The sequence below is a fragment of the Anoplolepis gracilipes genome, unplaced genomic scaffold (genome assembly GCF_047496725.1).
Source record: "Anoplolepis gracilipes unplaced genomic scaffold, ASM4749672v1 Contig19, whole genome shotgun sequence".
NCBI lineage: Eukaryota > Metazoa > Arthropoda > Insecta > Hymenoptera > Formicidae > Anoplolepis > Anoplolepis gracilipes.
Genome location: NW_027328667.1, coordinates 501,979 through 525,050, shown reverse-complemented (window position 1 = coordinate 525,050; position 23,072 = coordinate 501,979). Strand labels below are relative to the sequence as shown.

Here is a 23,072-nt window from a genome sequence, read left to right as displayed (position 1 = left end):
GTATGTAATTGAAATCTTTGTTGACTCGTGCATAAGGACGCATCTCAACCACGTCTGCCTGCCACAGATTATCGTATCCGTGTACTATGACGCATCTACGCGGAAAATTTCTTCTCGCCGGAGCGTGCAATTCTTCCACGAGCTATCGCTTTTCAGAGTTGTTTTTCTTTTCTTGCATGTTTGATCGTGGCATATTTCATAATAATGTAAAAGTTCATGTATAATTCTTTATGTATCTTTTCCTGAGTCGGATGTAGTTTGCACACGTGTCTGAAGCATTTTCTGCATTTCATGCATCATTATCTGAAGCGTTTGCACGTGCGTTTCGAACGCAATAATTGTTTTCTCAATTTCTTTCTGTCTATTCCTCAAAAGTTCAACACTCGTTTCAACGTACCGTTTGTTAGCAGCGTCGTTATCATCTTCCAGTTGCACAACACGTCGTATCTTGCGCAACCTTGCGTCAAGGCCGACGCTAGTCAGACACAGAGCGTTATCTCGCACATACGTTCTTAGTAATCCGTTCCATTCATAGTATGCATTATTCGACGTACCGAGCGATACTCCAAATTTATTAATTGACATTTCAATACCAAATGTTTTGACAGAATAACTAGTATCGTCAACATGTTGTTTAATTTATAATAAGACCCGCCTCGCGAAGCTCTTCGATAATTGACATGATTTCATTGCCATGCGCATTGTTACCTGCTCGACGCGAAGCTTCCAGCAGCCGCAAACGATCTACCAATTCGTTGGGATCGTTCCAATGCACGTATTCAATTTTATTCTTACTCAGTGTCATAGTGCTTGGTAGGTTTATACCTTTTCCAATTTTTCTTTTGATAGTAAATAATGAAGCGATTATTTATATTTATATCCTTTGTTACCTAATACTGGATTACGCACATTGCTATCATGTCTATGCGCGTTTGTCGCCAGTAATATACTTATATATTTATGCATATTGTTCTCTGTATATACAGCATCGTCGGGAATTCTCTTGAAAATTAATTCGTAGAGACCCGGCGTCCCTGCATATTTTACTCCATCGATGATTATATTATCATCCACTTCGAAATGTTTATCGCCGAGCATTATTCCTTCGTCGGAAAATTTAACACCGTATACGTAATCCATCTCGTTATTTACATCTTGGCTCAAAATTGCTTTGATATATCTTTGTCCGAGCAGACCAAGATGTTCTCGTAACATATTCTGACCCGGATGTTTGTAATTGACGTTGAACCGACGTCACAACCGCTTCGGGTGTGGTCTCAAAAATTTCTTCAATGGAAGCAGACGAGATTATTTGAGGTTGTTGTACAGCTTTTATTGGAGTCGGTTGTTTCATTCGCTTTGATTGATTTGGAGTAGAAGTTATTAATCGTTTGATCGTTTTCGTCCCCCATTTGATTTTTTTTCATAAGTCAGTGAAATGTTTGATTGTTTCTGCTTTATGCTCTCTTGTTCTTCTCTGGGTATACCAAACGACTCCACTTTCGATACATCAGATTCTACATCAATGGTATTCTCAACAATTTGTTTTAGAGGTTCAGTGATTGGCTTAAAATGTCTCTCCAAAGCGACGTCTTCCTCAATTTTACCAGTTTTTAAAGCGTGATATTTTTTGCGAATTAATTCGCTCGTTCTTGCAATCTCTCTCACAATCTTTTCACGTTCACCATCATCATCATTGTTGTTTATCATGATGGATATTTTGTAAACGTTGTTAGACTGATATGTCGACAGCGACTAACCGCTCTACGGTATCGCAAATTCATTAAATCCTTTTCTATATGATCCATTGGTCAGCGAGTTGTCTTTATCAATAACTACGAAACTATACTTGTGCTGCCAGCATTTCTGACATAATGCGTGAAAATCGTCGTATGACATGTCAGTATTTACATGATCATTGTATACATGTTTCAGGTTTGTATTAGCCTGTTAAAATAAAATCAACAGATTCGCATTGTCGCGTATAAGATGCTTGGGTATCTTGGCATACGTTTGACAAAGATAGAAACAGTCGACGCTCGAGTGTCGACCCATTGCAAAGTACTCTCTTATCGTATCTTGTTTATCGCATGCCACGTCATCAAAGATAAAAATGGAATTCGGAAGCGCCTCGCTTGGAGCAACGACTTCACTATTATTAGAGAATGTGAAATAACCAATTTCGTCTATCGGTGTCAATAAATTTTCCAAATATTGATATTTCGGTTGTTAAAACGATTTTAAGTATACGTACAGGTTCTCAAAGCGAACACCGTACGAACTTTCAATTAGACTTATCAATACATTAGTCTTACCACAATTCGAAGGACCGCAAATAATACCGCGTATAGTAATTGGTAACATGTTTCCATGCTTGCGTATTTCTTTTTCAAGCATTAGTCTATTATCAAAGTTTATAATTTTGATTATCGTCGCTTGCCGCACAAACCGTATTTTGAGAATGAGTCATGGGAGGACCTATTTATAGATATGCATCGAATCGAAACCGCTCAGTATTGAAATTGTTTTTTCATCTGTCGGACGACAGTCATATTCTCGAGCTTACCTCTGAACAGTTGCAATATATACCAAAGATTATTTTATTGAGACAGTTTAGCCACTACGTGGAACGACTGTGGGACAAACTTCCCGAACATATAAAGGCTGATTTTGAAGTACAATGGTATCGTAGATGTTTGCAACATTATAATTTACCGTGGCAGCAAACACATATCGACGGTCCAGCACCATTTATTAAAGATTGTTACGAATGTCAGCGAGAATTATAAGAGGTAGCGGTCTATTGAATCGTGCGATAAACGCGCTTCCTATCGAATTGCATATTCCTGGATCAGTTTTGCGGACCGGAAACTCGTTTAAAAGAACGATTGGCTAGAGGCGATCGAGGTATCAATCCATTGGACGCTGCGAGTCACGAGCACGATATAGCTTACTCGCAAAGCAACGACCTCGGCGAACGACACGTTGCGGATCGTATACTAGCTGTGAAGGCGCGGGAACGTATTACCGCGAGGGATTCGACTCTTGGTGAAAGAGCGGCTGCTACGGCTGTTTGAACGGCCATGAAGGCAAAAACGAAATTTGGTATGGGAATGAAGATGAAAAAATCACTGAAAAAGAAAAAGATGTTGAAAAAACGAATACTTCTAGTAGCGAAGCGTGGTGGTGTTTTACCGATTTTACCATTGTTGGGAGTAGTCGGTTCTTTGGCTGGTAGAGCAGCGGGAATCGCAAAGGCTGTAAACGATAGCAAGGCCGCGTAACGCCAATTCGAAGAAATGCAACGTCACAATCGTGCTATGGAAGGTCGTGGACTTGATCTCGTTCCGTACAAGCGTGGACGGGGGTTCTCAACGACTGCTAAGAAAAAAAAACGTTAAAAAAACGTTAAAAATGCCTGGTGTAACAACTAACGTACAATTGGAACAACTTGCAAGACGTATGCGCATACCTTTCTTTAGAGGCGTTTTCATGCGCAATAATTGACCGATAAACGGCGTGCGACGAAACGAGAGCTGCATTGTCAATTTGGACGACGTTGAGGGTCCTGGTACTTATTGGGTAGCATACGCAAAGAGGGGAGATAATGTTGTATATTTTGACAGTTTTAGAAATCTTCGACCGCCCGAGGAATTGGTGCAATATTTTGGACAGAATGTAACAAAAATTGAATACAATCATGCGTCTTATCAAAATTATAATCAGAGTATTTGCGGATAATTGTGTCTACAATTTCTTCAAACGATTAAATTTAAAGCCTAACACTCTACTGTCGTATTCAGTATTCGACATGTCACTGACACTTACGTTGACTGGTAAGAGTAGCGTTCTTGCCGTAAGCTACTTTCCAGCCATAGATTTGAACAATGATAATTACGAACTTGGTTTAACGGATTTTGAAACTTATCATACGATACCGAACATGAATTCCTCGAATAATAAATTTTACTTTGACAACGACGACAAGGAAATTACGATTCCCGAAGGATCGTACGAATTACATGGTATAAATGAATATCTAACGCATGCAATTTTACAATACGATTCCCACAACATTGTTAATAACAATGATAAGAAATATCCAATAGTGATTCGCGCTAGTCATAATACGTTGAAAAGTAAAATTAAATGCATATACACAATAAATTTTAATAAGCCCATCAACATAGGATCGTTGTTGAGATTCTCGAATCGTGTATTGCAGCCGCGGAAATGGTACGAATCGGATGTACCGATAAATATTATTAACGTAAACATTATTCGTATAGAATGCAGTGTGACCGCTGGTGCATATAGCAATAGCAAGCGCGTACACACGATACATGAATTTTCTCCGAGCGTACCACCGGGATATAAGATATCGGAAACGCCCGCGCAAATCATTTATCTACCGATCGTCGTGCGAAGCATTACTGATTTAACGATACGTATTGTGGATCAGGAGGGTCGATTGCTCGATTTTCGAGGAGAGGAAATTACGTACGATTGCACGTACGACGACGTCAAAAATAGTATGCTCGTGTTGAACGAAACGAAGCACGCGAGAGACAATATCTTTACGAGGGACAATATTTTTGCGAGGAGGTGAGCGGTGTCTGGTGACAATAATCAGATGTATGGTTACCCTAAAAAGAAGCTCAGCGCGTTGAATCGTGAATTTTTAAAGTCTTTGGGATTTGTCGTACAAAATAATTGAAAAAATGATTGACATTTTGAACATTGGAAGCGAACCGATCTTTGACGATCGTATAGTAAAGATTGAAACTCATACGTACAATCCATACGCAAATACAACACTTGGATATAACGATGAGGTACGGATACCTATACAGCATCAGAATTTGTACACGTTGCCGTCCGAAAGCTTCCTTTACATCGAGGAAAAATTGACGATAAGGAAAAAGGATGAACTAACGATATTGGGAAATAATTGCGTTGCATTCATGTTTGATGAACTTCGATATGAACTCAACGGTGTGGAAATTGATCGCAACAGAAACGTTGGAATAACTTGCACGATTAAAATCTACATCTCCCTTATACACGAGAGAAGTAAAATCTTACACAACGCTGCGTGGAATATAGTTGCAAATAATGGTGGTGAAGGTTACTTCAATTTTTGCGTGCCGCTCAACATGTTGCTTGAATTTTGCGAGGATTATAAGCGCGTTGTGATTAACGCTCGTCATGAATTGATTCTAATACGTTCACGCAACGACAATTGTCTATTTGGAGCTCAGGCGGCTGAAGCTGAGATTGAATTACACAAAATACAATGGCATATGCCTCACGTAATATTGAACGAAATTAGTAAACTGTCCTTGCTACTAGCGTTGGAGAGCGGTAGATACTTGAACATGAGTTTCCGCTCGTGGGATTTATACGAATTTCCTCTGCTACACAGTACGACCAAGCATTCGTGGACTGTGAAAACTGCCTCTCAGCTGGAGAAACCGCGATACGTAATCTTTGTACTACAGACTGATAGAAAAAATGTAGCGTCGAAAGATATTACCAAATTCGATGACTGCAAATTGACAAACGTTAAACTCTATCTAAACTCTGATTTTTATCCGTATGATGATTTAAATTTGAATTTTGATAAAAACAGATACACTATCCTATTCGGCATGTATGCGCGTTTTCGTAAATCTTATTATGGATGCAATAATGATAATGTATTATTTACCATGGCAAAATTTCTAGAGTGCGGTCCTCTCACGGTCATTGACTGCTCGCGACAAAACGAGTCTGTCAAAAATGCTACCGTGGACGTAAGGATAGAATTTGAATGTAAGCTAGACGTACCCACAAATACTACCGCATATTGCCTCATCTTGCACGATCGCATTGTCGAATATAACCTGTTGACAAATGTTGTCCGCAAAATTACATGAATCAGGAATAATCCCCTCCAATATTATAACATTATAACATTATAATATTATAACATTATAAAACTAGCGATACTCGATGATCGACATCAGTCGTCCGTCGTAGTTCTCGCCAATATTATTTCATTATGGTACCAACGTTTGTAGATCTGCAAGGATTTATTGTTGGAGGAAAGTTTATCGTGAAAGAAATTGCGATTCTGACAAAGGGCTCTGTACTCTCTCATTATATTTTTACGAGTCTTACACCATTCCGTTTGCTCACGATATCTGAGAGATTTCAAGTTGCATGGTTGATTGGAAAACATCACAATCTGCAATGGGAAGATGGAAACATTCTGTAATACAGGGCCAAACGTTTAATCACTGACGCCGTGACGTTGAAAGATGCATCTTCTCGAGTGTATGTCAAAGGACATGAAAAACGAGAATGATTGGCAAATTTACTGGAAGACGATGCGAGAATCGGTCTTATTATCGAGACATTCGATAACGACTATGATGACGTTCCTGCTTTAGATAAATTAGATGCTACTCTGCGTTGCGATAGACATGTACGAAATTGTGCTTTACAAAATATATTTAAATTATTCAATTGGTGGTCGAATCATCATCATAAAAATTCGACCAATCCATATTTATAATAAACTATTGTTACAATACATGTGTGTTATTATCTTTTTTTTATCCTCTCTTGATAGCATGTATTATATTACAGTACGTGATGCATTTCTCTATTAGTCTGCATTTTAGCAGACAATGGACATGGAATATTTGACATCTTTAAACGCAAAAAAATGTCAAAATTCATGTCGTTCATGAGTCGCTTGATGTTGATCAACGTTCGTTTGATGTTGATCGACGTTCGTTTGATGTTGATCGACGTTCATTTGATGTTGATCGACGTTCGTTTGATATACAATAATGGTTCAAACATGGTTCGATAGATGTTCATCGCGGTTCGATAGATGTTTGTTTGATGTTAATCGACGTTCGTTTGATGTATGATAGTGGTTCAAACATGGTTCGATAGATGTTTATTTGATATCTCTTAACCATGTATACATCTGTGTGGTGAATATTACATTTCATGGTGCAGCTGCATCTGGTATTATATTTCAAGTCATGATATTTATTTGATGTATAATAAGATTCAAACATGTTTAGATCAATGTTGATCAATGTTTAGATCCATGTTGATCAATGTTTCAATAGATGTCTAATGCTTATTTGATTGTGTCGCTATTTAATTATAATTATCTGTATGAATGTTGTGTGAAACGACAGTCCGCGTCAGCTTTTAATTCTTTATCAGCTATAAAGAGAAAGCATTTGTTGCTAACTCTTATGTCATGCTCATACCCTACCCATTTTTTTTACCGAGACGTTACCTAGCTCTCGCTGGAGCTGGCATAAAGTGTCAGACAGTGATCCAGTGAAGTGAAGTTCTTTTTGTGATTTTAAAATGTCGAGCATTATGTCATTTCTCGACGCTGTTTTCGAGACGGGATACCGTCGCCTTCAGCTTCCCGAAGGCGTTGGCAGGCGACGCCATCGCCGTACACTTCGCTGGGTCAAGAATTTGGCCCGCACTCTGTTCCGAGCGTTGTTGGATGTACTGTTCGAGGATGTAAGTAGTTTTTATTATTTTTTATACGCTTTTTTATTTATAATATATTTATATTTATATTTTAGGAGGGGATAAAGATGGCGGGCGGAGAGGTTGGAAGTTTTTGAGTCCGGAGTATTTTGGAGTTTTTAGAGAGATGGGAAGAGTGATAAGTAAAAAGTAAGGGCAGAAGTACAAGCGGAAGGGCAGTGAGGTGAAAGAAAGTGGAGTGGAGAAGAGGGGCAGTCAGGGAAGAGAAATATAAGGATGGAAAGCTGGAACGAGAGGACGGAGAAAGATGACGTGGAAGAATTGGGAGACAAAGGAGTGAGAATGGAAAGCGGTGAAGAGCGAGAGAGTAGGAAAGAAGAGGGAAGTTAGTGAGGTAGCGAGGAGTGTGGCTGAGGGAGAGTTAGAAGAAGAGTGACGGAAAAGGAAGGATAAAATAGACAAGAGGAAGGAAATGAGGCAAGAGGATAATGAGTGGAAACGTGGAACGGAGAGGAACGGGGAGAGGAGGGCGGTCATGGGTCGGTAAGGGAGAAAAGAAAGAAGGAGAGGTGCGGTAGAGAGAAAGGAGGTAGAGATATAACAGTAAACGACAGAGGCGGCAGATGGCGACAGGAGATAATTGAGAAGCGTAGTGGAAAAGGATCCCGATATATCGATATCGAGGAAGATGGCGAGCAGTGATATCGATTAGGATAAGGGTGAGCAAATGGTCTGAGCACGTGTGTTGGAGAGGTTAGATGAAAGTTGGGAATAAGAAGCAAAAAGACAGTGGAGTGTGTGGTCAGCGGGAAGTGATACAGGACAAGGATTAGGAAACAGTGGAGTGTGCGAGTAAAGTGGAGGAAAGAGAGTGGTGCGAGAAAAGAAGAGAGAGAGAGAGAGGAAATGAGGAGAAAGGAACAGGGAGAGATGGAGGAGCTGAGGGGGATTAGGAAGGAGATGAGAGAAATAAAGGAGTGCATATCGGAAGTGTTAGTGGTGGTAAGGAAGATTTATGGAGAGATAGAGGTGAGGAGGGAGAGCAGGGAAGGAAAGGTGGAGTGTGAGAAGAGAGAAAAGGTGAGAGAGGAAGAAGGAGAGAGAGGAGTGACGGAATGGCAGGGAGAGGAGAGAAGAGGAGGGAAGGGAAAGAAGAGAGGGTCGAGAGAAAGTGGCAAGGCGAGGGGGAAACGAGAGGAGGAAGATGACAGGGAGGAAGAGGAGAGAGGAATGAAGCAGCGAGAGGAAGAAAGAAGAGAAGAGAAGGGACAAGAAAATGGGGAGAAAGAGAACACGGAAGAGAGTAAAGAAGAAGGACAGACGAGTGAGAGGAAGAAGAAGAACGAGGAAAAGGGGGAAGAGGTAAGGGATCAGGAAGTGAATGAAAGAGAAGAAGCGACGGAGAGGAAGATCGGCGGGGAGCCAGCAGTGAGGAGGGAGAGTGGGGAAAGAAAAATGGGGAGTGAGAGGAGAGAACATATGAAAGAGGAAGAAAAGGAGAAAGGAGAGGCGATAGGACAAGAGGAAGAGAGAGGAGAAAGAGATAAGGAGAGAATGGGAAGATGAAATAGAAAAAGAGAGGAGAGAGCGGCGAGAGCAGAGGAGAAGAACAGAAGAGCACAGAGAGGATGAGGCATGGTGGAAGAGGGTAGAAGAGGATGAAGAGGAGAAGTGGTTGGAAGAGAAGGAAAGAGAGAGGAGGGAAAAGCGGGAGAGCTGGAAAAGGATGGAGGGAAGAGCGGAAAGAGCAAGAAAGGAGAAAGAACACAGGGAGATAGAAAGAAGAGAGAGAGCGGAAAGAGAGGAAGAGGAGAAAAGAAGGAAGAGAGAGAGAAATGTGAAATGGAGAGGAATAGAAGGGGAAGATCAGGAGGAAAGAAGATATATAGTGGAAGGGATCATTGAGGAGTTAGGCAGGAAGCTGAGGATGAAATGGATAGAGGAAAGAAGAAGGGAGAACGGGACATGGACGGTGCTAACGGAAATGGAGAGGAGAGAGGACGGGGAAGAGGTACTAGAAAGAGAAGGAGAGATTAGAGGGAATTGGGGAGTAGGAGTGGACGAGGATCTGACACTGAAGGAGAGGAGAATGAGATGGAGGATAGGGGAGGCAGCAAGAAGAGAAAGAGTGAGAGGCAAGAAGGTGATAACAACAAGCAGAGAAGTGAGGGTGGATGGGAAGAGGTGGAGATGGTTAGAAGAGGAGAAAAGATGGAAAGAAGAAGATGGAGAGGAGTGAGATACGAGAGGTAAAAGGAGAGAAGAAGAGGACGAGTAGAGGAAGGTATAGAAGAGGAGGACAGCCCAGCCAAGAGGAAAGAGAGGAGAGGGAAACTGGAAGAGAGAGGAGGAAATGATTGAGGGAGAGGAAAGACGGAGAGAGCGGAGAGAGAGATGGAAAAGAGGCGAGAATGGAAAGGAAAGGGGGAGCAAGAGTAGCAGAAGAGAGGGAGGGGAGAAAGGGTAGAGAGGATGGGCCGTGAGGGAGGGAAAGGGAACCAGTATGTAAGGGTCACAAAATGGCCAGAGTCGTGGGGGAAGAAATTGAGGCAAAGAAGGGGGAAGGTTAGAAGAATGTACAGTATATAATTAGTGTATATAGGTAATAGTAAAGAGAAAGAGAGAGAGAGAGGATGAGAGAGGGTGAGAGAGGAGAGTGGAGAAACGTTGTGCTTTAGTGGTAAGATAGAGGAAATAAGGTGTAAATGAGGAGTCACGAGAAGAAGGAAGAGAGAGGGAGAGAGAGAAAAGAAGTGAGTTTGAGAGAGAAATCGGGATAGGAAGGAGAGAATGGGATGAGAGAGAGAGAGAGAGATTTAGCGGAGGAAGTGGGAAATGAAGGGAAAGGGAGAGGTTAGAGGTCTGAAGGGCGTAAAGAGGGAGAAAAGGCGTGGGGTAGGGAGTGGGTTTTTTAAATTGTAAGGCTACACAAGGCCAGGTCCGTGTGAGGAGCTGTTTGTTTTTGTTTGAAAATAGAATGCTGTATAGAGTTAATAATGAAGTGAGGCGCGGAGAGAAAGGGGAAAGGGAGAGAGAGAGAGAGAGAGGGAGAGAATGAGAGAGAGGGTGAGAGAGGAGAGCGGAGAAATATTTATCGTTAGCGGTAAGATAGGTTAAGGAGAATATGTAAGAGATGTAAGAGATTAAAATCCCCAAGGGGAATCAATAAATACATTTATCTATCAATCTATCTATCTATCTATCTATCTATCTATATTTATATTTTATTAATTTTTATAGATTTTCCAATGTCGGTCCTACCATCTCCCACGTGTGGTGATGTAAGTAATTTTTATTATTATTTTATACGCTTTTTATTTATAATATATTTATGTTTTTTTCTTTTACAGGAATATCAATGTTATCACAACTTCATCCCAGGATACGTCAACATCGTGCACATGAAAGAGGTGCGTCGCGTGCGGCCCCCGTGCTCGCTTCTTAGACGAGTTCTTCCCATATTTGTATGTGGATATCTTCTGTCTCCGCAGATTGTTCGGCGAGGAGCCCCTCGTATTGTAAGTATGCTCAAATTTTAAAGATTTTTTAAAAAATACTAATAAAAATGTTCATTTTCTTTTCTGTTACAGACGCAGCCGTCGCGAGGTCCCCCTCCGCCTCGCGCCTACAGATTTTTTAGTTTTTAAGTTTTATATTTTCTTTTTTATATTTTATATTTAATAATTTATATTTTATATTTTATATTTTTCAATTTTATATACATATATTGGATTTTAGATTTTTTATATTTTATATTATCTATTATATTTTTAAAACACACACACGCACGCACGCACACATTATATGTATACACACACACACACACACACACTTTTATGAATAAAAATTTTGTTAATGATAAAATACGTGTATTGTGTTTTGCGCCTTCTTTATCTATCCCAGGCCTGTAGCCGGTTTGCCCATTTCGGCCGATTTTGTTCACTGGCATCCCCACTCCTCTTATTTCATAACAACTAGATTACTCGTGGAAACGTAAGACGCTCGAGCTCAGGAACGATATTAGTTGTAAATTATATGGGTGCATATTGCCCTGTGTACTTCTGTTTATAGACTTATATTTTTATATTAAAGTTAAAAGAGACACTGAAATGAACACGTATATATATATACATATATATATATATATATATATATATATATATATATTACATATATTTAAATTTAATGTCAATAGATTTCCATGATTGAAGTACTATTGTTAATGCTTTTTGAAAAAGTTTCCCTATATTCTACTTTTCTATCAAAACAAACTCTATTTACATTTTTTTAAATAACGAAATACAATATCAATTCTTGATGTATTTATTCACATCAGTGAGGTAAAGATATATCGCTTAAAGATGTCGTATATCCAATTTTATATTTTATGTCAGAAAATGAGAACATATAAATTATAAATACATAGAACCAATAAATAAAACTATAAATAAGGAAACACATCTTTTATGCCGCATCATACTCTTCAAGGAAACTTTAAAATTTTTTATAAAGCAAAAACTTGTTGCCACCTTTAATTGTAGCAGTAATGATTTGCATAAGAATAAATATATCTTATTTTTCCCGTATAATTCTTCTTAATATTAAAGTAAAAAAATTAAATTTATTAACTATTTTATTTTTTTTTTTTTTGAGAATTGATTATCATAATAATTATTGATCTCACTGTATTACGACAAAGTGGAATATTATTGATGTCTCAGGTGTATTTCTAATATTTCCAAGTGTCTTCTCATATTTTATCAAAATTTTTCTTATAATTCGTTTTATTATTATCTCCTCATATTTTATCAAAATACTGTTTATAATTCTTTTTAGTATTTTTCTCAGAATTGTCGCAACATAATATGCATAATTGCACTATTTGTTGATTGTAAAGATATCTTACTTTCTAAATAATTCCCAGTTTAGAAATATAATAATTCCAATTTAAAAAAGTTAATTTGTAAAGTGACTCATGTCTTCGAAAATTGTAATTTATAATGACTTTATAACACTTTGAGAACCTAATTTATAACACTTTGAGAACCTCTTTAAAACAAAATATAATCAATTTATATGCGTTGTCAAATTGTACAATCAACAAATTGTGCAATTGTGCATATCGTGTTGCGGCAATTTTGAAAAAATGGCAACTAAACAGAATTATAAAGAGCAGTTTGATAAAGCATGGGAAGACAGTTTCTTCACGTGTATTGCAAATCGGACAGTGTGTCTTTTATGTGGTTTTGAACCGGCAAGTGTAAAAAAATATGTGATTCATAGACATTATGAACATAAGCATTCCAAGGAATATTCAATGTATGAGGGACACGAAAAATTTGCTTTGATTGCAGCATTACAATTAGTATATAAGCAACGTTTTGGTGTAATTTCGGACGTTTGTAATAATGAAGATGAAGACATTCAAGATAAAACGATTCGCGCATCGTATGCCATTTCATATCTCATTGCGAAACACTCAAAATCATTTACCGATGGTGTCTTCATAAAAGATTACATTCTTGCAGCAGTAAAAGAATTTGGAAATATAACACCTGAAAACGTCAATAATATTCCACTTTGTCGTAACACAGTGAAATCAAGAATTATTATGATAGCCAGCTCTATCGAAGAGAAATTGAGATCATTGTTAGCAACATGTACTTATTTCTCATTGTGCCTCGATGAGAGCACGGATGTTCGACATATAAGTCAACTAAGTATCTTCGCGCGAATTGTACAAGATGATTTTTCGTGTGTTGAAGAAATGTTAGATTTAGTGCCATTACATGATACAACAACCGGCAGTGATATTTACAGAGCGCTTGAAATTACTCTTCAAAAATTTGGTTGCGATTTGACGAAATGTTCGTGTATAATGACAGATGGTGCAAAATCTATGGTAGGATCTAAAATTGGACTTTTCGGACAAGTAAAAAAAAAATTTTTTAATTTCCTATACTTCATTGTATAATACATCAAGAAGCTTATGTGGAAAAAATGTAAAATTATCCAACGCTATGCAGACTGTTACGGCAATAGTAAATGCAATTAAAGGTGGCCACAAGTTTTTGCTTCATCGAAAATTTCAAAGTTTCCTTGAAGAATACGCTGCGGCCTACAAAGACGTCCCTCTTTATTGTGAAGTGCGATGGCTAAGTGCCGGAAAAACTTTGCAAAAATTGTTTGCTATTAGAAAAGAAATATATCTTTTCATACAAGAAACGTGCAACGTAGAGATTTAGAACATTCTTCGAGGACGTTGAATCACTTTGTGAATTAGCATTCATTACAGACTTGACTTGCCATTTAAATACTTTGAACTTGAAGCTTCAACAGAGTAATCAGATTATATCCGAATTAATGAGCCACATCGATTCATTCCGTGCAAGATTAAAAATATTTTTAAACCATTTGGAAAGAAATAGTTTATGCTTCTTTCCTTCCTGTAGCGTACTTGTTGAAAAGCACGGAACAAAATGCGACTTTAGAAAACATGTACATATTATTAATGAATTAATTACACAATTTGACAAACGATTTCGCGATTTCGAAATGTTGAGGAAAGATCTTATCCTGTATAAAAATCGGATTGTTCCAATAGTTGAACAGTCTGTTGACCTACAATTGGAATTGTGTGATTTACAAACTGACATTTCACTGAAATCACGACCAGAAACAGGTGTTGAATTTTTTTAAATTTTAAGTGAAACCAAATATCCACAATTAAGAAATTTTGGTTTAAAAATATTTTCAATGTTTGGTTCTACATATTTGTGTGAAACTTTATTTCCAAAAATGAAACATAAAATCAGATACACGCTCATGTTTAAACGATACATCTTTATCTTCTTTGATGCGAATAAATGCATCAAACATTGATGTTGATATTTCGTTGCTTAAAGCAAAAAAATGTAAATAGAGTTGTAGTTTTAGTTAGTGGATTAGGCTTACTGGGGAAACCACTTTAAAAAAAACGCATCGATAATAGTACCTCAAGGATGATGTGGAAACCTATTAACATTAAATTGATATATGTGTGTATATATACATATATATTATATGTATATACACACATATATCAATTTAATGTTAATAGATATAATATATATATATATATATATATATATATATATATATATATATATATATACATATATATAGATATACGTATACATACATATACATACATACATACATATACATATATATAAAGATAAATAAAAATAAACATATATATAAATAAGAAAAATAAATTTAAATACAATATACTATAAATATATACATATAAAAATATCACATATATGCACAACATATATATATATATATATATATATGTATAATTTAAGAATTTAAATATAAATATATACATGTAAAAATACCACATATAAACACAACATATACAATATATATATATATATATATATATATATATATATATATATATAGTGTTTATGTGTGGTATTTTTACATGTATATATTTATATTTAAATTCTTAAATTATTATATGTGTATATATATATATATGTATATATATATTATTTATATATATGTATGTATGTATGTATGTGTCCATTTCAGTGTCTCTTTTAACTTTAATATAAGAATATAAGTCTATAAACAAAAGTATACAGGGCATTACGCACCCATATAATTTACAGCTAATATCGTTCTTGAGCTCGAGCGTCTTACGTTTCCGCGAGTAATCTAGTTGCTACGAAATAAGAGGAGTGGGGATGCCAATGCACAAAATCGGCCGAAATGGGCAAACCGACTACAGGCCTGATCTATCCCATCCTTCTTCCCCCATATTAGATTTAATTAGATAATATTTAATATATAATAATACGTAATTAGATTTAATTAGATAATATTTAATATATAATAATACATAATTAGATTTAATTAGATAATATTTAATATATAATAATACATAATTAGATAATATTTAATATTATAAAAAAAAAAGCTTAACATACAAAAATTCTCTGCGTTCTCGCGTACGTCTTAGCCTCCGTCTTATCGCACTCCCGCTATCATTTCCCCACACCCTCCTTCTTTCTCTCTCACACTATCTTCCTACTGCTATGCCGTATTGTGCTCTCCTTTTTCCACCACATCATGCTCTCATTGTCCTACGCTATGTACAATGCACATAGCGCTCTCCTTATCCTATCCTATACCACGCGTCTATCGCGTCGTCTCTTTCTACCGCGTTGCAAACGCCTATCGCGCCGTCTCCGTCTACCGCGTTGCGAACGCCTATCGCGCCGTCTCCGTCTACCGCGTTGCGAACGCCTATCGCGCCGTCTCCGTCTACCGCGTTGCGAACGCCTATCGCGTCGTCTCCGTCTACCGCGTTGCGAACGCCTATCGCGCCGTCTCCGTCTACCGCGTTGCGAACGCCTATCGCGTCGTCTCCGTCTATCGCGTTGCGAACGCCTATCGCGTCGTCTCTCTCTATCCATCTCCCTTCTCGCGGACCCATCGGTTACGCCGCGGACCTTTCTCTTCCCTCTCTGCTGTCCCCTCGTCTACCGGCTGTGTCGCGGACCTCTCTCTTCTCTCCGCTGTCCCCTCGTCTACCGGCTGCGCCGCGGACCTCTTCCCTCTTCTCCGCTGTCCCCTCGCCAACCAACCGCACCGCGGACCTGCGGCTGTGTCGCGGACCTCTCCCCCTCTCCGCGTACCCCTCGCCTACCAACCGCGCCGCGGACCTCTTCCCCCTTCTCCGCTGTCCCCTCGCCAATCAACCGCGCCGCGAACCTGCGACTGTGTCGTGGACCTCTCCCCCTCTCCGCGTACCCCTCGCCTACCAACTGCGCCGCGGACCTACAGCTGTGTCGCGAACCTTTCCCCCTCTCCGCGTACCCCTCGCCTACCAACCGCGCCGCGGACCTGCGTGACGTCACCCCCCCCCCGCGTCCGCAGTCCCCCCCGCCCCCGCCCCTCCTTCGAGCTCCTGAGTTAGAATCCCCCTTATATCACTACTCATACTGATTCCAAATCTATAACCGAGTTCTTTCATTAGCATATTGCGACACAATTTTATGAGAGTTAAGAAAAATTCATTAGTTGGTGACAGAACTATCACACTTTGCTTCATTAAAGCACAAACGTATAATATTGCAAATTGTTTACTTGAAGTTCAAGAAAACAATATACAAACATAAAGTGTTCATAATTGTCAAAGCCTGTATAAAACTGAAGCTCTTCAGATCGTTTAAGGTCTCGAAAGTCTTCAATATTTAAATAATAATTAGGCATAGTAGCAGTGTTTATTTCAATATCACACTTTTCAACTTGTAGTGCACTCATATCATTATCAGTTAATAAATTACATTGAATAGAAATGGAACGAGATTGTTCAATCAAAGTTACTTCTTCTACATCTACATTTAATAAATTATCAAGATGTTGATCAAACAACTCAAAATGGTCCAATTCAAAATCAACTCCATTTCTTTCTTCTATTACATTAGAGGAAGAGGTTTCTTTCTCTAATGTAATAGAATTCTTATTCTTTGCCTCTGCTCTTCTTTCGGCTCGTATAGCTCGATTGATGGAATTGATAGATGACTTATGACTCCAAGAAAATACAGACAGTACAGCTGTTGGCTTCAGTCTTGGTTTAGCTGTGACAAAAAGTAAAAATAAATGATGTTAAAATGTCGAAAAATTTTAAAGAATAGAACGAAATTACGAAGAATGATGTTCAATATGTAAACAAACAAATAGGTTAAAACGCGCATCAACAATATGCAAAACTACTTAGCATATTACTTAATAATAATATCACAAATTTAAATTTTTATTTACATATAAAATACTTACGATTTTCACAAACGGAGTTTTTAGGGATGAAATAGTCGGACTCTTTGAAATGATCATTACAAATCCGACTGTTATGAGTCGGAGTAAACTTGTCACGTTTTATAGCAATTATCCATGCTTTAAGAAGAGCTTTATCGCGCGGAAATCGATGCCCAGATTTTCTATTTGAGCATGTAGGAACAACACAACATTAAGGCATTGCGACAAAATATGTTTTGTTGTCTTAATACTTAAAAGATCGAGTCAGCTATATGACATGTGATAATTTCTGATCTCCAACTACTACAGCGCCATCTGCGCCAAGCTTGTGAGATTTTCCCTAATTTAAAAGATTCGCATCATATAATAAACAACAAAAGATTATTTGTAACACTAGTACCTAATCAATTTAATAATCTAATTCATTCTAGCAACTTAAATATATTTTATAAAAACCATAGGTTAGTTTATATCATTAAAATTCCATTACTCAACGAAACCGATTTTATCTTATATAATGTAATTCCACTACCTATCAACAAAATGAAGAAAATGTTTACGCATTTATCAATTCAACGCACACATATATAGGACTTAGAACCGATAAACTACGATACACACATTTAACAGATCACGACATAGCGAAATGCAAAAAGGTTAACAATGCGATGATCTGTAAACAAACAAATTTATTATTCCAGATTACGGGTATTCATAGTTGCGAGTCAGAACTGTTAAGATCAACTAGATTAGATAACATATTAAAAAAATATGATATACGTTTAATAAAAATTCATAATATTGTTCGGTACCAATTGAAACCCGCGAATTCTTGGATTTATTCGACACCGCATGAGGAAACTCTTCACATTTTACTATATGTCCAAATGACAAACCACGTCGGACATAGTTGCATTCGAATGGAATAATCACATTATCTCGAAAATGCGATACTATTTCAGATAATATTTTACTACATAGTCGAACCGTTAACATAATAGACACTACGGAAAAAGATTTTATCCCAAACATTAATCTAAGCACAAAAAATTTATGCGAGGACATCAAAAAAAAGAACATAAATGTTTCGGAGTTTAAATTATTAAATATCGGGTAAAAGTACCTTTTTTTTACGTAGGGGAAATGCATTACGCATCCCCCCGGAGAACGGGAATTCCCTGAGGGGTATGTGGGATTCTCTGTATTTTACGGGCATACCCACTTAAACTCCTACGGGTGGTCTAATCCGGCGATTAATGGGGGGGACGGGCCTCGCCAGCGGCACTATCCCGAACCCCCCCTCGCCCAAGCCCAAAGGGCTCCCTTTATTTGGTGCGCCATTGAGACAAGTCCCAATGACACACCGCCGATGATGTTGCGGGAACCACCACCGCAGCGCCGTCCCTTCACTGGGGTCAAGGTGCAATAGGGGATGAGTGTTGCCGCACTCACCCTCCCTTGACTCCAAGGGGTGGGAGATGTTCTACCCGCCCCTAAGTGGCCGCCGGATCAGACGGTCTGTTTTGGGGCGAGAGGTCGGTATATTAAAATATACCGACTCCGTGTTCACAGCCCCGTCCGGACCCCCTCCCCCATTCTCACCCCATAGGGCGTACCCACTAAGACGCTAAGACGCAAAGGGGGGACGCCACCACAAGGGAGAAAGGATAGGGAAGAGGGAAATGGGAGGAGGGTACTCCTCGGTAATCTTACTACGTGGCTAGGGGCGAGGGGGCCTTAGGGTCCCCGTGTTCACCGCCTGGTCGGATGACTGGGCGGGGAGGGTGAACATCAGGGACAGGCGGACCCTTAACCCCCGAGTCACCCCGCCCTCCCCCCTCCGTTAACTGTCATGCGACCCTACCCCCGTTTCGCTTTGGTCTTCCCCCAGAAGAGGGGGACCTCCGCGAATCGTCACAGGTGGGACAGGGTACACGTCTCCTATATAAACGGAGTATGGCAGTGCTGGAAGTGGTGGTGGGGATCGATGTTGCTTCTCTGTTTATATAGGACTCTAATGTTTACTAGAGTTCTGGAGCGGGCACAATATGGCGGTGCTGGAGGTGGTGGTGGGAGATCGATGTCGCTTCTCTGTTATATAAGACTCTACTAAGGACCATAAAAGGAGCATATAACAGAGAGATATTATCATCTTCTTGAAGCGACTTCTTCATTACAAACTATACAATTACTTTGTAAGATTATCAAGATAAAAATAAAAATAACATTAAACAATAAATAACATTAAAAATAATATTTAATAGTAAAATTTTTATTAATTTAAATCCTGTTTGTTCAGACATAGGTTTCGATTTTAGTAATTTAAATGTCCCGCTTGTGCAGACATAGGTCCCGATTTTAATGGCAGTTTCCGGTGTTCTATTGGTCACAAGTTTCAGCCGCAGAACAATGTGTATCCCTTATCCATCTAGTATACATATAGATCAGTGATGTACATGCGTGCAACACGCGCCTTTACAGCGCATGCGCAGAAAGAGATGCCATACATACTTGTTTGTATATAAATTTAGAGCTGCTTTATACATAAGGAGTTAGCAGTCTAGTATTATATAGGAGTCTGTAGTCTTAACTCCATAGTAAGGACAGACTGGCCATAGTCGGAGTGGGAGTAAGTTCAGGTAAAAAAAGACACACTCTGAATGGCTTGGTGCGTTTCTTCTCTTTTTCGCGCATGCGCAAAGCTCTCTGAAAAGAGAAACAAGAGAACTCGGAACAGGGACTGAGATTCCGTATGTTACATTTGTATGTATACAGTCGGACCTCTTATCTTACGACCCTCTTATGCTACGAAACCTCTTGTCCTACGACAAAAAATCCTCTCATGCTACGACCGCGAAAGGGGCATTATATCCCCACTCTCAAATTTTTGTCGTAGGATCAGAGGTTTAAGGGGAAGATTCCGGACCAAAAATATCGTAGGATAAGAGGTCCGACTGTATATCATAGACATAGTAAGGAATATACATACAAATGTAACATACGGAACTCAGTCCCTATTCCGAGTCCCCACTCCGACTATGGCCAGTCTATCCTTACTATGGTCGGTATTCATAGTCCGTTCTTACATTCAAGCTCATCTTAAGTAAGGTCTTAAAATTTTATTCGGCCATCTGATTGGTTGAACGTAGTTTTTAGTCTTAAGTCAACTAAAAACATGTCTTAAGATGATCTTATATATAAGAACGGACTATGAATATCGGCCTATGTGTATGCCGGGTCTACAATAGCTGTAGTAAGCCTTAAATCGTAAGAAATATTCATTATTCTTCTCTAAAGTCAATTGTAATTAGTTAATTTCTTACAACTTAAGGCTTACTACATTTATTGTAAACCGGTCTAAGGGCTATCGCACACAAAATGCATAAACTACATGTGCATAGCATAAGATTGTATGGACCAATGAGCATCAAGTATTAAGTCGCCATATTAATTTACATAATATTATTATTGGTCCATACGCTCTTATGCTATGCACATGCAATTTATGCATTTTGCTATAGACTTAAAGGCCGCCGCACACACTTTTACATAACGCATAATGCACATATATAAGGAAACTGATTGGTCTATAAACACATGCATAAGGAATTCAACCGATCGAATTCCTTATGTATATGCATTATGCGTTATGTAAAAGTGTGTGCGGCGGCCTTTACTAGAGGAAAGCATATATGTAATACTACTATATTGCTAACACCCATAAGAGGAAAAGAGAAAAAAGATACGCTGAAAAGAGACAAGTATAGCAGGAATTTCTGCTGTGCTGCGCATGCGTGACGTCTATAGAGGCGTGGCTTATTATACGCGGCTTGTTCGAGAAATATGAATAGGCACATATATATACAGGGTGGACCATTTTAATCCATCCAGTCGAATATTTCGAAAACCAAGCCCGGGAGAGAAAAATGTTTCAGACAAAAGTTGTATGGTTTCGAGGGGGCCATAAGATTGTACCATTGGTTTGACCTTGAAAAGTCATTTGAAGGTCACGTGAAGGTCACTTCAAGTTTTTTAAATGGAACACCCTATATATTTTTACATATTCTTGTAGCTCATCTCGAGAACTTTCCAAAACACTTATGACAAAGTATTTTTCATTAAGTATTTTTTGAGTTATAAGGCTTCAAAGTTGCAGTATTTTGACATAAAATACAAGATATCTCATAAAATATTCATTTTTTGATTATCTTACTCTAATACTTTTATGCACAGAATAATGAGACGAATCAATTAGTGTAAAGAAAACACATAATTATGTTAAAGTAAAAATGTGTAACTGTTAGTTGCAAATTCAGATTTTTACTTTAACATAATTATGTGTTTTAATTATGCCAATTGATTCGTCTCGTTATTCTGTACATAAAAGTATTAGAGTAAGATAATCAAAAAATGAATATTTTATGAGATATCTTGTATTTTATGTCAAAATACTGCAACTTTGAAGCCTTATAACTCAAAAAATACTTAATGAAAAATACTTTGTCATAAGTGTTTTGGAAAGCTCTCGAGATGAGCTACAAGAATATGTAAAAATATATAGGGTGTTCCATTTAAAAAACTTGAAGTGACCTTCACGTGACCTTCAAATGACTTTTCAAGGTCAAACCAATGGTACGATCTTATGGCCCCCTCGAAACCATACACCTTTTGTCTGAAACATTTTTCTCTCCCGGGCTTGGTTTTCGAGATATTCGACTGGATAGATTAAAATGGTCCACCCTATATATCAGCACATCGCACAATATTCCTTGCTAGAGCGAGACACGAAGTATTGTCCGCACCGTAATGTTGGCTACAATTTTTCGACTTCCGTTAGTAATATAGTAGTATTACATACATGGAGAAAAGTAGACTCTTGCACCGTTACATTTCACATTGGCGGCGGCGTTAGAGACAAAATAATTTGGCGGCGGCGGATTCGTCGAAAATTTTCTTTTTCGGCGGCGGCGTAATCGGCGAATGATAATTTATCGGCGGCGGCGGCAAACGGCGGCGTTAATAAAAAAACTCATCTTTAAAATATTTCAATAAATAAGCTTGGAAAATTAAAATATAATGTTTTTTTTAATTATATTTTCATATATATTATAAATTTTACATATATTATAATATTTTCATATATTATAAATTTTCATAATATATATTGTAATATATATAACATCATATATCACAATATATCACTAATATTGTTTAAATACAATATGTTATAAATTGTTATAAAGAAAAAAGAACTGAAATGAAATTGAACGTGAACATAAAGCCGGATCTACATTGGTCGTATCGTAACGTCGCAAGTCGTAAATCGTAGACAAATTGACCAACCATAGTCGATTATTCCAAAAATAATTAACTATGATTGGTCAATTTGCCTACGACTTACGATTTGCGACGTTACGATACGACCAATGTAGATCCGGCTTAGGCCCGTTCTACAATGAGTCGTAAGTCGTAAGTCGTAGGCAAATTGACCAATCATGGTTGATTATTTTTGAAACAATCAACCATGATTGGTCAATTTGTCTACGACTTACGACTTACGACTCATTGTAGAACGGACCTAACAGAAAGTTATCAGAATTAAATTCTAACAGAAACTTATAATTTTAATTTTAATTGGTACAAATTGATTTGTTGCATTTATATTTATATTTTATTTATTTTATTATATTATATTTATTTTACTGATACTGATTTTAAATATATATCTTTTATTAATTTAAAAT

General features: G+C 38.0%; 1 pseudogene; it reads left to right on the top strand.

Annotated features, from left to right (window-relative positions):
* Positions 1–18,257, top strand: part of LOC140675574 (uncharacterized) — a 33,694-nt pseudogene extending 15,437 nt beyond the window's left edge.
* The last annotated feature ends 4,815 nt before the right edge of the window (positions 18,258–23,072 follow it).